This window comes from Galeopterus variegatus, unplaced genomic scaffold (assembly GCF_000696425.1).
Source record: "Galeopterus variegatus unplaced genomic scaffold, G_variegatus-3.0.2 Scaffold7489, whole genome shotgun sequence".
Taxonomy (NCBI): domain Eukaryota; kingdom Metazoa; phylum Chordata; class Mammalia; order Dermoptera; family Cynocephalidae; genus Galeopterus; species Galeopterus variegatus.
In genome coordinates, this window is record NW_007733600.1 from 53,171 (window position 1) to 70,464 (window position 17,294).

Here is a 17,294-nt window from a genome sequence, read left to right on the forward strand (position 1 = left end):
TTATTTTGGTTGATAATTTGCTTCAAGTCGTGAAATAAGATGTAATATTTAATTAATAAAAAAGAAGAATTGTCTCTAAATTTCTCTGTCCAGATATTTTGACAAAGCCACTACCTTTGACAAATTATTAATAAATAAATAAGTTTATTATACCTACAGTGCTTAAATTTTATTTCAGGATATGGCTGAAACTTCTGTTAACCTCACCACTTCCTTTATCTGAGAAACTGACTCCTTGAGGGTAGAAAGATAAAAAGTCCACTTTGATCCTATACATCTGCCCAAAGCAACCGTCACACTCTGCCAAACAAACATGGCACAGGCACACAGTGAGTGTGTGTTTGTGCCAGGTGCTCGGGGTTTGTGTGGTTAATATCAAATCGAGGACAATCTAGGAAGAAAACTCACAATGGCTAATTCTAATTTAAGTTTCTGGAAGATAATTTCAGGAGAAACATATTAGTGAATACTGATAATCTCATCCTCCAAATCAGTAAATTAAATAGATGTGTTGGCAGGTAGGCTGAAAATAAGTTTATCTACTTAGTATTAATTCTTCCCCACGGGACAGAGTGGAGGGTTTAAATAGTGTAGCATTTTCCTCCAATTAGCCAGAGGAATAGCTTAAAACACATATTTGGAGAGCAAAGTAGTATGTCTTAACTATAAATAAACGCAAAAGAGTACTCTAAAATGTGCACTTGAAAGCCTGAACCTTGTGAATCCATTAGGAAAAAAAAAAAAAAAATGAAAAGGCAATTTTTCTTTAAGCTTCACTCTTAACTTAAGATGCATCTTTGAAACATTTTTTTTTCATTTATGTGCTTGGAAACATTTTTTTTTTCTGAAAAAATAATACTTTCTGTTAATCACTTATCCCTCAGCATTTATTTGTTCTTAAGTGTGAACCATTGGGTCCCTTAAATCCATAGCATTGCTTCAGATTAAGATGGGTGGTAAATACAGATGTGGATTTAGGTGTGCTGTAGTCTTTTTCTTTTTTATTTTACTTAATTATATAATATATGTTGTTAGCACTTTAGAATAGCCAGTGCAACAGAATCCCCCAGGTTTATTTTATTTATTCTCTTTTTCAGTTTTCCATGGACAGATAAAATATTTGTGACTCAAACCACAGCTTTATTTTTCTTTAAGCTTCACTCTTAACTTAAGATGCATCTTTAAAACATTTTTTTTTCATTTATGTGCTTGGAAACATTTTTTTTTTCTGAAAAAATAATACTTTCTGTTAATCACTTATCCCTCGGCATTTATTTGTTCTTAAGTGTGAACCATTGGGTCCCTTAAATCCATAGCATTGCTTCAGATTAAGATGGGTGGTAAATACAGATGTGGATTTAGGTGTGCTGTAGTCTTTTTCTTTTTTATTTTACTTAATTATATAATATATGTTGTTAGCACTTTAGAATAGCCAGTGCAACAGAATCCCCCAGGTTTATTTTATTTATTCTCTTTTTCAGTTTTCCATGGACAGATAAAATATTTGTGACTCAAACCACAGCTTTATGGCATTTTCCAAGCAAATATTGATATATAATTTCATTACATGTATTCTTATAGGTTTTAGTATTTTAATTAATAAAGTCAGTCCATGTAGAGAAAGCAAAGGGAGCTACAATTTCTACTATATGGCAAATATTTTATGTATAATAACTCAGGAAGGGCATATTAGGCTCACAATGGTTAATTGGCCAGGTGAGTGAGAGGCAGAGATGGAATTCATACTTAGATTACCTTGACTTCAACCTTATTCCCTTTTTATGACACCAGGAGAAAGTGTGCCACACATACAGGTGCAGTCAGGAGCTGATAACCCATGGCATCATCCATGCCCAAAACAGCAGCCACAAGTGTAGATTCACAGTGCACACAGACAAATTTCCACTCACTTTGCATCAGTTTCAAAAGTTAATTTTCATGGCCTTCTTTGTCATGATCCCACCACATATCCTTCCCCTGACCCCTGCTTCTCAATTCCTGATCTCCAGATTAGATCATTTAATTCTTTGTGTTTTTTTAACGGCAATTAAATATTGTAGGGTAATTCATATTACAAAGAAAAAAATTTCAAAAATGATGAAATACAGATCTTTCTTTTTTTTCATGTAAGAATCCCCAAATATGCCACAACAGAGATATTGTCACTGCTGAACCACAACCAAAAGGACATCACATAAGCACACAAAGTCCTTTTCTTGCAGGAAGAAGTTAATAAATATTGGCTAACATTTACAGTGTGAAACAATAAAAAAAATTTCTCCAAAATAACAATCCTACTAGTAGCCTTTTATCAAAAATGATCTGAAGGTAAACTCAGAATCAGTTGAGGAATACTGAGTTTTACTTATTACTGTCCCTGTGGCTTCAGCAAATGGTACTCACAGGGCTACAGGAATCTTAGATCTTTACATTGATAAGAATTTTTGCCTGGAGAAACAAGGTAATTCAAAGTGCAGAAGGAGCAAGCCAAGTGAAGTAATTCCTGCAGAGCAGAACCAATGGTACTAATGATCTAATCAATACAGAAATAAGCACAGATTTCCATCACAAATGGCCACATGGTAGCTTCCCTAACAAGTTCAGAAAAACATCACATTCCTTTCATTTAGATTTTCTTTATTTCTTATTGATGCGCTTCATCGGGAATACCTTAAGTCTAGCTTTCTGTCAATTCACCAAGACTTGAAGTAAAACATATCAGCCCCTTCAAGTTTGCAGGTCTGGGTCTGTCTCAATGCTGTAAATTCCTTGGCTAACGGTACAAACCATTTGATCCCTGCTTAAGCCTGAGGATCTAATCAATAAATGATGAAACAAGTGATATTTCCTCATCCTTTCTTAAAACATCAAAGACAATCTATTTTCGCAGCTAGGTCAAAACAATGAGGTAATGTTTTCTAGTGATTTTAGAAAAATTGATCTTAGAGCTCTCTTCTTTTGCTAGGTCCATTGGACAAATCTCTGGTTATACAAATGGCCTTCTGCTGGATGTAGCCATTGTTTTATCTGCAAAGTGAACAAGTCACAAGTCTGCAGTAATTTTATTTGAAATCATTTCTAGTTCTTAGATAACAGTCCCAAATTGCTCCAAGAAGCAGGCTAAGACTAAACTCCCTATGCTATTATTAGGCAAATCTAGAAGGAGGCCTAGATAAATTTCTTTGTAAATCAGCACCAGAGCCACAATCTCACTCTAGGTGGGTCGCATTAATAGAACGTGAGATACTGCGTGGAATTATGTGTACATAGGGAATTCTGAATCACCCAGGCCCACATCTCTTTTTCAAGGCACTTAACTGCCTGTCAAGGCTTATGAAAGGCTAAACAAACCCTGTATTCTGTGCAAAAAGCATCGTCTAGAAAGAATGGCCTGGACTCTAGGTGTTCACAGATTGCTGTTTCTCATGGAACCATTGGCATAAAAGTGTTTTTGATGTATGGTATGGCTGTACTGAAAATGGACTCCAGTTATGCATGAACAAATTACTCAAGATAACTGCCACATCATGAAAACATTCTCAAGACTGGGAGGGATTTTAAGCAGATGCTTTATTTATGTGAGGTCTATCGAATCAAGCAAATGTAGTGATAAGAACAAAACAAACTCTGAAAATATAAGCACCAGGAAAAAATAGATTGATACTAAGCACTGGGCTAAGCACTTTATATTTAATTTGTATAACAACCCTATTTAAGAAACGAGACAGCTGGGGTTTAGAAAGTTTAAGAAATGGGCTAGTAAGTTGCAGAGTTGGAACTGAGCCCAAGTCTAAGAATTTTCCTCTTTTCTTGATAAAAGCACCTTCTAATAATTTCACTGTTATTTTGTAGCATTGGTGCTTATTTTCAAGGCTAAGAAAAAAGAGCATAGTAAAAATTTAAGAACAATAAAATAAAAAACTTTGACTAGTCCATGACTACTATACAAAAAAGTCATTGAATCATAGAAACTGAAAGAGATCTTAAAAACCATCTGGTAAAATCTTGTTGCTTTATAGGTAACTTCTAAAAGTAGGTTCTTTCTCAGTATTTCAGAGCAAGAACAAGGTATTTGAGCATCAACTGGGTCAGGAAAAATGTGTTTGGATACCTGTCTACCTTCAAATTCCTAATTTTTTTTTCTCGGTCGGTGGAAAAAATCTTCATCCTTTTTTAAAAGAAATCATATTTCAGGTGACCGATGGATGAAATTATTTACTCCTTTATGGTTTGCCTACAGAACCATGTGTAGTCTCATCTCCCTGTAATCCATGTACTATTTTTAAAATCTATTAAGAACAGTTATAATATTTTTCTGTAACAACTTTTCAGTTTTTATTTTCTTAAACACACAAATGTGAAATCTCACAACAAACTCAAAGAATAACTTGCCTTTAGAAAAACCCACTTTTTAATTCTAAATAGACAATCTCATTCATATATACGTATATATGTGTGTGTGTGTATAGACACACACACAGACAAAAGAGGTACTCCAAAAAGTTCGTGGAAAAATAGAATTAAAATATAATACAAATCTGTCCCTCTACTTTTTGAAGTACCCTCGTGTGTGTGTGTGTGTGTGTGTGTGTGTGTGTGTGTGTGTGTGTATTTCCTCTGATACGATCAGGTACGTTGAATTTTAGTCCCAGTTCATAATCCAACTCAATTTGAATCATTTCCTTGCAGCCCTAGTTAGTAATATGGTAAAGGTATGATTTTATGGAGTCAAAAAAAGAAAAGAGGACATGAATGACTCATCCCAATTTCATATACATTTGTCTTAGATAATCTTGTTAGAGCTACCTGATGGTTTTAGTTTGTGGTCTATTACCATCAACAAAATTTTTACCCCCAAACTCAGCAGTGGTGCTCACTCTTCCATGTTATTTTCTAGAAGTATACTCAAGGTATACTCCTTATCGATTTTTCTAATTAACTTTATTGGTTAAAAAGGATTATTCTAAGTTATCAAAATTAATTCACATTATTTTATTGTCCAAGATACTGCTCACCCATCATTTTGGATTTTTCTTAAGCTCTTGTTCAATTTATTGTTCGAAAGTGTTAAAATGCATTCATCTTTCCTATAAAATCCTACGCAGCAAGATTTCCAAAATATTTAGCATGAGACCTGACACTTAGGAAAACTTCAACAAGTATTTGAAAAATAAATATGAGTAAATGAAGGAATGATAGCTATATCTATCTTATGCAAAGATAAGTCTTGATAACTATCATACAAGGACTCAGCTGACTCCCCAATTCAGCTTGCATAGAAGTTCCCTTACTTTGATACAACATGGTCCGTAATATATTTTGCTGGCTCTTGATGAGAATACCGACTGTGTCAGAATCTGGTGCTTTCCACACAGATGTTCCTAAAGCCTTTCTCAATCTCAGAAGAGAAAGAGAAGGTGCTCTTCATCCCTTTAAGTCAAGGTACCAGGTTTTGGTTTTCTTTAGGAAATGGATAGGTAAGTGGAAGTTCATTCAATCAGCGCTACAGTTAGCATTTCTTACAATGTAGGAGGCATATAAAGAAAGCAAACTCATTTATTCTTCATCAGCTGTATCCTTTCCTTTCAAACAGGATAATTTTTATAAATAGTAGTAAAACATTAATCCAGTTCTCAATGGTCCTGGGGAGATTAAATCCTTTACCATTTAAACCTGATTAATCCTATCATCTTTCTGATGTAGCAGGAAGAGAAGAGTGACCCTCCCATAGTTTGGCCAGAGCTGTTCTGCTTATGGCAGGAAGGGGTCTGGGAGCCCCCCAAAGGAGGGTTCTCTCTTCCTTTCCCCCTCACCCCTGTCTTCCAATCTAGTACTGCCTACTTGCCCTGTTTTGTAGAGAAGTGAGTACGTACTCCACGTGCTGGGACTCCTTCACCAAGATTAACCCCTCCAAAGGTCTATATCCAGTAAGGATGAGATATCTCTAGCTGTGTGTACCAATGATCTAGAGATTTTCTGTGAGCTTCACTTTGACTTCAGTGTTAACTGTAGTTCTCTTCCACATAGATAGAAAAGTGACATACGTATTCAGTTTAAATATACTGAAGCTTTAGGGACCTTGTAATTTCCATAGAAACCCTACTCAGTGCCTGAGACCTGACTTCTTTGAAAGAGTCCAAATAATCTCTTGTGCAGTTATAATTCTATATAAAAGGTCTGCTGTTTGTTCTCTTCCAGAAAGATGAATGTCATATTCTATTAAGGTGAAAATTCAGTTAAAATAAACAACAACTAAATCTTAACTTAGAACTGATTTAAATCCTGAATATTAGATGCCATCAACAATATGAATGCCAATTTTTAATTCAACAAACTTTGATTAAATATCTGCCACATGCAAGCACTATACTAGCCAAAAATTGCTAAGGACAGTGAAAACTTTTTCTTAATGTGGCTTACTTAAATGACTCTTGTGTTTAAGAATGTATATTATGCTGATTCTACATATATATACACACACACACATATAAAATAAACAAAATCTACATATTCTTTCCTTGTTTTTTGTTTGTATTCCAGCAAATATTAGAATAGCAAAGGAATATAAATTTATTCTCAGACACCTTTTGAGAAATTTCATTGGATAACTTTCTGATTGTGCTATCCCCTAGAAGACTGGCTGATGTTCAAATTATAATAAAAAAATGCATTTACTGCTTTGTGTGGCTCGCCTTCTTCTGTGCTGAATATTACTGTAGTTCTCCATTTCCTGATAGGGGAACAAACTGTTTAAATCCCAATTATGAGAGAAGCTTCTTCTCCCCTCTGGTCATGTTAACACAGGCATAGCCCTGACTCATTTCAGCAACATGAAGTGCAGATCCTTGAAGATCAGAGGCCAAGTCAGCTGCCCTGTCCAAACAGCTCACTCAGTGCTTGGAGACAGGAAGCCAAAGCATTCTGTGGGAGTGCCAGGGAGCCCCTCCACAAGTCCAAAGCTCCACTTGCTTTGTCTCGGAATAGAAAAATGTTTCTCTCTCCCATGCCATGCCAAATATGCCATTTACTGGCTTTTACCTGCTAGTACAGGATTCAAGATGACTTCTTCATGGATCCATTCCAACCCCTTCCTATTCAATGATCTGGTTCTTTAGCCACACCTTTTAACTAGTAGAAACTACACAATTAAAATGTCCTGGAGAAATAATACCTCTAATGTTCACTTTTTAGACAACTCTAAATTGGGCCATTCATTCCCTTAGAGACTGACCTAAGTAAGGGCCTTCTTACGCATTAAGATCCTTATACAACGAGTACCTCTGGGATTAGTTACACCCTCAGCTTGGCCTTTGATATTTCATAGGCACAGAAAGAATAAAGCCAGTCACCAATTTTAACTACCAAAAAATGTTATGGGGGTAGCAATGGAGGAAAGCTATACTCTAAATTACTAAAAAAAAAACTTCTTAAAGAGAGGTATGTCTCATTTACGTAATAAGATTAAATATCTCTTGAAACTTTTCATAAGAAAGGATAATGGTTTCTTTTTAGTGACTAATACCCATGTGCCAGATGCTTTGTTTCTGCTGTGATTCTGCAATATAGGTCTTATTCCCAATTTATAAATGTGAAAATGAAGCAATGAGAAATTAACTAAATTGCTAAAGTCACGTAACTAGTAAGTTGTTTAGATTAGATTAGTGTTACTACACAACCTACCTGCAGAAACTATGAAGCATAGAAAAGTTTAGAGTCATGGCCACAGTCACACTATTAGTTATTTATTCATACCCAGAAGCCAAACACCAGGACCAAACAACATTTCAGGCAGTGCATTGCATATTTAAAGAGATAAGTTTGGAGAAGTGAGATTTGGATGCACCACATCTAGGCCTTCTATTGTAATCCGCATTTGGTGCATTTCTCTAACCTGCAGAATCTCATGGAGGCCCAGACACTTCCTCGATAATGACTTCCTTCATGGCGCACAGCAGTTGCCTGCTCCCTCTCAGAGAAGCTCCTAGCATACTTTTGGTATAGAACCTCTTCATTAGTTTTACATGAATTTCAATGAGAAGCTCCACTGAATTAAGAGCATCTCTGTCTACAGCTTCCCATATCATATCTGATAAGTAACATGCAGACGTTACAATCATTTGGGGAATAAAATAATTTTCCTCTTGGAGGTATATTTACATCCTTGTCCTAGAAGACTTATACATTTTTGTAATGTATAAATTCAGTCACATTAACTATGTATATTCTTTCACTTATTGATGCTGAAAAAAAAATGCCAAAAAAGAAGACATCCATAGTTCTGGGTGAAGACAATAATTATAATAATAATTAAAGATTAAGGCATACAGTTGTTAGAGTGCTTATTAATCCTAGGGGTAAGCAGATAGTTGCAGCATGTACAAGTAAAATGATTACATGCTACATTATTTTATTTTTCCAGAACCCTGTTAGTGATTATGTGAAAATTTCAGGGTTGGAGAAAGATTTTAATCTTCACAAAGGAAATATGTTGTGACCAAAGTTAAATCAGCACAGGAGTAAAAAATATGAAGAATCTTTAGTACCAGCTAGTGAGATTTTGGCTGTGGGATTTTTGAATTTAGTGCAATGCCAGTTATTCGATAGGAAACCAAAATTCTTACAACACCAACATATCAAAGTAAATTTAAAATAAACAAAATATAAAAAAAACAAAAAATTATCTAATTTAAGAGTGTTAGCTCGATCATTCCTACAAGCCAGATGAAAAGAGTAAGATCATAGATATGACTTCAGAATCTTGACAATTAATTATTTTGGCAGAATTCAATGGCAATTTTGACATAACTGTGTGCTACATTGGCTTAAAGAGTCATGATTTGACTATAAACCTTAATCTTCTTTCTCTAAAAAATGAAAATAAAGTGCCATGTTTCCAACCAAAAGGTTTTTAAACATTCTTTTAAAAAACTGTTTTAAAGAAGCAATGAGTAGTTAAAGTTTGCAAATGCTGCAGAAATCTTGATTGTGTCACATACTCACATGGAACCTACTTGTTTTCTGTCCAACAGCTCTTTGATGATTAAATTAAATCAGATGCCAGCAACACTGGAAATTCCACCAAAGTTACATCCATATTAACAAGCAAGATGCAAAGAAAAACGTCAATGCAGAGTATAGATATTTTCTTACCAATAAATATTAAAACTTCACGTGAGGATTTTAGCTTGTGGTTTTAGAAACATATAACAATTTGCAAAATCAATTTGATAGCTTAATTTTCCCATTGAGTTTATGGGCAAATAAAAGTTAAGCAAGTATGAGTAGTCAGTGAGCTAACATGCTCTTTCCTCACCCTCTGTTAACCAGTGACTTGATTTTTCTATATCTACGCAACAGTGCTGAGATCACCGGAAAACAACTTGAAACACGGAACAATTAGTTAATAGCTAATCATAAGTGTTAAAGGATAGTTTATTTGAACTTGTAGGATCATGAAAGTTTTAGAAATTGATGTTCAGTTTTGTTCTGTAAAGATGTTAAAATATTTTACCTCACTTACTGATACTGTTGATTCTCAATTTCATCCACATCAAAATATGTCAGCATGTATTAACTTTTTTTCCCTTTAATGTATGATTCTATGGACTAGAATGTTGTGAAGTGAGTATTGTATCTTGGCAATTAGATGGAAATCTTCTAAGTACTTAAAAACTATTCCTCTGGTTTCTGTTTCCCTAGAGATGGTTTCTATTCTCATCTCAAGTATTTAGTGTGTGATAAAGAAGCAAACAACAGTAACACAAATGTAGAAGAATGCTTATTCATTATTAAGAATTCCACCACTAAATTTACCTGTGAAGATACTGAGTTCTTTGGATGTTCCTATCACAGGGAATTATTTCCTTGTTTATGTGGGTATCAGGGAGAGATGACTGGGCTTATCTAGGTAGATAAGTTTTGTGAATCTGTCTCAATGAAAAAGTTGCAGAAAAAATTGTATATTACATTACGTGATTCTACACGGAAACATAACATTCAAGATACCAAATAAACCTGTACAAAATTTGACAAAATATTTGAAATAAAAAATGGTGTAATTGTTTGCTATTAAAAATCTTGAATCCTTCCTTTAAACTAAGAATAAATTTTATTTGCTATCATTTTAAAACCAATGTTATTATTTACAGAAGTGATTTTAACACAAATTTTAATATCTTGTGTTATCCGCAATAGAGTCCTAATTTAAGAATAGCTGTATCATTGTGAAGTAGTGTGAAATGTGAGAATGTGGTAAAAGTCCCATTTTAAAAATAGTTATTAGTGGATTATTCCCCCCTTCACCTGGAGAAAATGAAGTGATTTTCTTCATTGTAATGGAAACAATTGTAAAGAATAAAAATGTTGTCTGAATTTATAACTGAGGAATAATTGTGAATATTTTCCTTTGAGTGAAACAATTTTAGACTAATTCTTCAGCATTTTAATAAGTTACAATTACAATTTTATACTAATAGATATCACTTGATTATGAAACTTCTAAAAAAATCTTATAAACCTGTCACATTGTCAGGTATATTAAGGGGGGATTATAAAAACTTCCAGAAGAGAATTTCTTGGGAAAAGGGTGTAGAGGAATTTAAAGTATTGATTTACCGTGATCATAGCCAGTGATTAACATTCTCCCCACCTGTTAAAACTGGGCTCTATGTTAGCAGTGAGAAAAGAGGAGCAGAAGATGACGCTAGGGTTCATTCTGGAAGTGGAGAGCCAATTTGGGGTATTCAAACCAACACCTTTGTTTTTTTCAATATTCCCATAATTGTCCCAATGTAATTATTTCAATTCACTTTTTGATTCACCTGCATGGCTATTTCCCAAGGCACAGATATGTCCCCATAATTTTAGAGAAAGGTGCATTCAAAATGTTATATGGACACTTATGCCTTAAGAAAATATCACCAGACTGCAGCAGATTTTGAGACCACAAGATAACAATGTTACCAAACATTAAACTGCTGAATGCACTTGATATTCTGTCTCAGCACTTTATTCTGTATCAAGCATATTATGTTTGCAACTTAAATACTTTTTATCTCATTTTATATCCAATTCTAATAGAAATGAAATATCTGTGATATAAATATAAGTAATAAGTACTTTAATATCTAGGACCAAGATTAATCCAAGATAAGCAAAATTAATTTAAATTATAAGACGGAGGCACTGAAAAAAAAATCAGTTTATTAGAACTTGGCATAAGGACACCTTTAAAGAACCTAACACTCAGAAGCAAAGACACCCTGAGAAAAACAAATCCAGTCACAGATACATCTTGCCAATATTCATTTTTACCTTCAACAGTCCTTCAATATTTATTTATATCACTGCTTGAAACTCATTTATCATATTTAACATTAAATATTAAAGTGAAAAATAAAAGAAAGCAAAGTCCACAGAAACACAGAGCTTCTGAAACCATAGATTTTTCTAAAAAAATAAAGATTCTTTCTCTAAAGAGAGAGAGCATATATTTTATAAGTTCATCATCACTGACTTAAAATATGTCCAGAACTTCCCAGGTGATAGAATGCATTTTTAAGGAAGCCAATTCTTTTTGTGATTTGAGATTCACAAATTTCTAAACATGCTACCACTGTGTGGTACCAATTAGAATGATGCCAGTACTTACCATTTGAAGAAATGGCTTTCAGTGTCGACATCACTTTTAAGCCCCACATTCTTTGCTAACCTTGTCACCAACCAGATTGAAATTAAACTGACTTGTTTGCAAACGGTTAATTTGCAATTCCCAACTTTATGGACTTTAAATTGTCTCCTCATACCAATGCGAATTCTCAATTATATTCACTTTTGGCTACGTTGCATATTGTGTGTTCAGTGGCTGATTCATTCCACACTCTACTCATGTAGCTTATCATTATCTTATCCATAGACAAATACACATTGAATGCAGATGGAAATGCCAACTGACCGAGAAGCTTGAGAAAGGTATCAGCATCATGGTCCAAATGACATTATCACTAACAGAAATGTTATAGCCAGCATGGCTTGTTTTCCTCCTCTAGAAATATTAAGTTGAAAAGACAAACAAACAAAAAATCACACTACCTCCTGGTGATGTATTTCCCTTAGTAGTTTATTTTTGGGGATTATTTTTCATAAAAATTGGCAAAATCCAGCCCAAATTTGCACATTGTTCTAAGAGCTTCATTTAAAAAATAATTATATGACTCACTTCCCCATTGAATGTAATAAACTACTCACTTTCTCTTATGTTTATTAATTTTGAAAGTACTTAAGCAATTTGTCTAATTAGCTTCATTCTGAACAAAGAAATAACCTGATTACAGTATGTTGTTAATATGAAAATGAACAACAGAGACCTTTCTGATTGAACATTCTCACTTTCAATCTCAAGACAGGTGTTCTGTATATTTACAAACGTTGAAGACAGATGGCTTCTTGTATTTTACACCGTATAATGTTAAGATATTTTGCCCCTCGTTGTACCATTTTAAAAGTTACCAGTGATGCCTCTGCTACCTACATTTAAAAAATATTTAGCGTTCAGTAAGATAATATGTGGTATTTATCTCAAAGTTAAGGAAAGAAAACAACCCAAATATTCTATCAAGTTCAACCAAAACTTCCTGCTTCACTTAGTTGCCGGAATTCTGGACCAAGACTCTAAGTTCATGAAAGATAATAAAACAATTCACCAGGCAGATCTTCAGATTATCATAGTATCTTAGGAACATGCTAGTTATTTTATTCTCAGAATGTTTTACAAGCTCCAGACCCTTCGGTGGAACAATATTTTAGGAATTTGTAATTATTTCTGTACTTCTCACTACCCAAGAATTTGACAGCTTGGTTTAAAAATAGCATGCATGCAGGAACTGCCCAGTATCTTCTACAAGTTTTAAGGAACTCAAATTATTAAGTCTTCTTTCTAAGAACTAGTGAAGAGGTTTATGAAAAACTTATCAAACTATTCATATATAATTCTGTCACTAAAATCAATGATTACTATTAATGCAATATATTAGGACCTAATTAAAGTTACCATATCCAGCAGCTAGTCTTTACCTTTCCAAATATCGTTCTCCAGTATCCATAACCACGCACTGCTCTGTCTTCCCTCATGCTTCTTTTATTGCTGAGTGAGGCGCTCGCTCCTTCATTAAATAGCATTAAAAATAGACTGCACAGAACTCCCCGGTGGAGCATGCTCTAACAGGGCTAATGCCACAGTTCTCAAGGTAACCATAGTCAACTGGGATCTAACAGGGAAAGTCACTGGGAGATCAGCAATTTGCAAATCTCATAGCACACACAAACCTGTCTCAGTTTGAGCTGAATATTGTAAAAGAGAAATTAGCATGTAGTGAAATTAAGTCACTGAGAAGCTGAAAGTCAATTTCTGGAGCTTTATAAATTTCTTTAAATATGCCTCACCTAAACAAAGTACTCTGTTTAATAGGCATTCCTCTGGAGTAACTTAATTCTTTTTGTGCATAGCAGTCTAAATGTCTTAAAAATTGCATTTAAATCAAATCATAATAGTATTGATAAGCAAAGATAGTAATAGATTATTCTTTTGTGATGAGGAAGTATATTCCTTAAAGAATACACTTATTTTACTCTTCAGCAAATTTAAAAATATTGTTAATTGAAATGATAAAATGTAAAAGAATGTGATAACAAAGGAAATATAGGATCAGACACAAACAAACACATACCTTGAAAATCCATATAAACCTGAAAAGAGTATATACATAATCTTTCACATGAGATCCACATTAGGAATGTAGCAGAAGCAATTACTGACAAGATAGTAGATTATTCATCTACTTGAACAAACATAGCTAGATTTCTTGGCTTCCAAATGACTGTCTTTCATGAAAATGACATTCACTAAAATCCTATTAAGGCATGTAGGCCCTGTGGTAACACAAATACAGGAGATCAAAGGAGTAGGTGTATTTATTTTAAAATGTGTGTCAAAGGTTTTCTGACTTTTACCAAATGAAAAATGATTTACTGTCATCTCCATTTCTCTGTTTACTTAAAACAGTCATAGCAGTTTTGTCTCCAAAGTGGACGAGGAGAGGGAGGGAACAATTTGGATTTATTCTGTATTTGAACAAAGTCTTGCACAGGTTCATTTCAACTTTGGGAAATGTCATTCTCACTTGGAGAGGCTGAAGTGTCATACAATTAGTCTTAAGAAATCAGAAATCAAAATGAATTTTCCACACTTTAAATGCATTCTCATGAAAGCAATTTCTACTAGACTCACATTGTACTCCTTAGTTTCCCACCCCTATAACTTTCAATTTCTTCTTTGTTTTTCCTTTGAAGCTTGGACTCTGTCCTTACCCTGTGTCTTCAGGAGGTGATCAAGTATTGAACCTGAACAGCTGACAGCAACACATCTACTGGGGCTATATTTCTATGCATAATCATTGAGTGAATTAATTCCTCTTCCTAAGAAACTTTCTACACACTTGTCTAATTCAACTCAATTTTACCACCATATCTACAACCTGTGACATAAGATATTAAATTGAAAGTTGCAATGAAACACATATTTCAAGCATGTAAAAATACCGAACATCTTTTTTCTTTCCCCCCCTCAACCCTTGTGACCCAGGACCCCAGTCCTGCCAGGACAACAAACAGATTTTTACTTTCTACACCTTCTATAGCTCTCTTTCAGATGACATAACATTCCGAACTTTCAACCATGAAACCTGCATTAAATCACTGTAGACTTCTCTGATGAAAAGCATTGTCCTTTTCAATTTACTTCCAGCTTTCCATGTCTGCCTCATTTGGGGGAAGAGGAATCCCTCCTTCGACGAAACATAAAGACACAATACATATATAATGACAGCAGCTTTCTACAAACATGAAGAAGAAATACAGACAAGAAACAAGTCAGAAGAAAAGCACAGATATATGGCAGATAGAAAGAAGGGGGAGAAATCCACAAAAGGCATGCAATGTTCACGTCGGAAAACCTTGATTATTACCTTGATCGAACAGTGGATATCCCCCCAGCGTCTTGGTGCCTTGATTGATCTGATTTAGTTTGGGGACTTTATTAATATTACTGTTTCTCAGTGATTGATTTGGCTGGATTGTTTGGTTTGGTTTTTGGCTCGGCTTTTTTGTTGTTGTTGGGGTTTTTTGTTTTGTTTTGGTTTGGTTTGGTTTTGGTCGATTTATTTAACTGGTAGTAAAATGAGCTTTCTGCAGTGTTGGCTGGGATCTCTGCACAGCTCTGGCAGCTACCGCTGCGGCGACGGTGTGGGCTGCGGCTTGAGTCCCCGCGGCCCCTCCTGCTGGTCGCTTCTCCGGACGCTCTTAGAGGGCGCCGCCTCCACCTTTTCTGCCCGGCTGGCCCGGTGGAATAAAAGTGCCGCCGCCTCCCGTCTACTCTTCCGTTCGTCTGCGCGTCGGTCAGTCCGACCGTCTGTTGGTCAGTCTGGCAGCTCAGCGCGCGATTCTCGCTTTCCTGCGTTGTGCCTTCTGGAAGCTGTCACTCTTACCGGCTGCCTGTCTGTGCGTCGGTCTGTCAGTCCCTCTGCGTCCCTCGGTCCACCAGCAATGCAAGAGGTCCCACCTCTTCCCGTCCTCTGTGCCCGCAGTCTCTCGCCCACTCTGTGCCCCTGGCCGCTTCCTTGGTCAGGGGACGGCGTAAGGAAGGAGGCAGCACGCGAGTGCTTGCTTCTCTCTCTGCCTACTGAGTGCTGTCTCTGCGCCTCCTGGTCTCTCTCGCAGGCAGTCTGACTGCTCACACCTGTCCGTCGCTCTGCCGGTCCCACCCGAGCCAGCCAGCCTGGGTCAGTCCCTCGGTCCCGCGTGCCCTGCCTGAACGCCTCCGTCGTCTGCCCCTCCGCCCATCCGTGCCCTCCCACGAGGCTGGCACTGCCACCAGGGGCGGCGCCCGGCTCCTCCCGCAGCCCCAGATGCGTCCGGTCCCCGCCCGGGCTGAAGGCAACGCGCGTGTTGCACGTGGCCCTGCAGCTGCTCGGGCCAGAGACCCGGGTCCTCTGACCCGCCACACCCGGGAGGTAGCCGCGACTGGGTGCCTGCCGTGTGCCCCGGCTTCTCTGTCACGGAGCGCGGCCAGAGCTGCCCCAGCAAGAGTGCTGGCACCAGCCGGGAGTGCCTGGCGCTCCCGGTGCCACCCATTCCCTGGGCCGTTCTCCGCCAGCCCCAAAGCTGGAGACAAAGCGCATGAGCCACGCGCAGCAGCGTGAGCATCATTAATCAGAGAGAAAACTGGCACATTGCCCCCTGCCCCTCCACACCGCCTCCCTGCTCGCAGCCAGCAGGCGCGCCTTCCCGCCACCCTCCCCACCCCCAGTGCCGCAGCCCTCCGCGTACCGCTCGGGGGGTGGGTGGGGGGCGCCCCCTGACTCCCAGGGACACTTGGCGAAGCCTTGTTCCGCTGCCTTCCTCAGGAGCTCACTCTCCAGGCCAACTCTGCAGAGACGACCCCACAATAACACCTCACCCCACCCGAATGAATCTGTGGTCTCAGAGCTCTTGGAGATTCTCGGCTTTGAGCAAGACTAAAAGTCCGGCGCGCAGCACCAAGTGCACTCCCCAGACCGCTGCTCACCCGAGCGCCGATGAGAGATGAGAATCACCGAAGAGCCGCAGAAACCCAGGAAGGGCAAGGCTTGGGGCAGGGAGCAGAGTTGGCATCTGATAATAAAAGGGTTTGTTCTGGAGATGTACGATTTTTATTTTGTGTAATTCAGTTTTTTTTCCCTCCTCGTTGTCTCAGGGAGCACACTACCAAAAAAGAGAGAGAGAGAAGAAAAAAATAATAATAATAATAAAAAAGAAAACGAGGAAAAGGTGTAGCGGAGGATAGTGAATACATTTCCGGAATACCGCCCACCCCTCCTGAGTGAATGTAGAGCCTACTTTTCCAACGTTATAGGTCACCAGCCAAGATATACCACTCTAGCTTTCTGTCTCCAGCTGAGAGCAAGGCTTTTGATTCTGGGCTTCTTTGCTAGGTTGTTATTAATGTGAAACAAAATTATAGTTGTACACTCTTGCATGGAATTGCCAAAGCTCATTTTGACAGTATCCAGCAATTCAGCTTCTGAAACGTAGACACCAAGTAACTGGATCTGATGCAATGAACGCCCCATCCCACAATAAATTGAAGAGGAGAAAATCAACTTTCACCAGCTGCAAAAACCTTGTGAATAGACAACAAATAAAAAACTAGTATAAACCGTGTCATAAAATTTTCCACCTCCTTTTAGTTTCACTTATTGACA

At 37.1% G+C, this 17,294-nt stretch overlaps 1 protein-coding gene across 3 annotated transcripts in view; it reads right to left on the reverse strand.

The window, feature by feature from the left end:
* The window catches only part of ARPP21 (cAMP-regulated phosphoprotein, 21kDa), a 57,551-nt gene extending 41,320 nt beyond the window's left edge, over window positions 1-16,231 (reverse strand). The window contains exon 1 of one of the 3 annotated variants that reach the window (XM_008591997.1): window positions 15,021-15,025. The gene's annotated coding sequence lies outside the window, so the exon portion shown is untranslated. Of the gene's footprint in view, window positions 1-13,071; window positions 14,885-15,020 lie in introns of those variants that run through there. The other 2 variants (XM_008592000.1, XM_008592002.1) reach the window with 2 other exon arrangements.
* Between the last annotated feature and the right edge of the window lie 1,063 nt (window positions 16,232-17,294).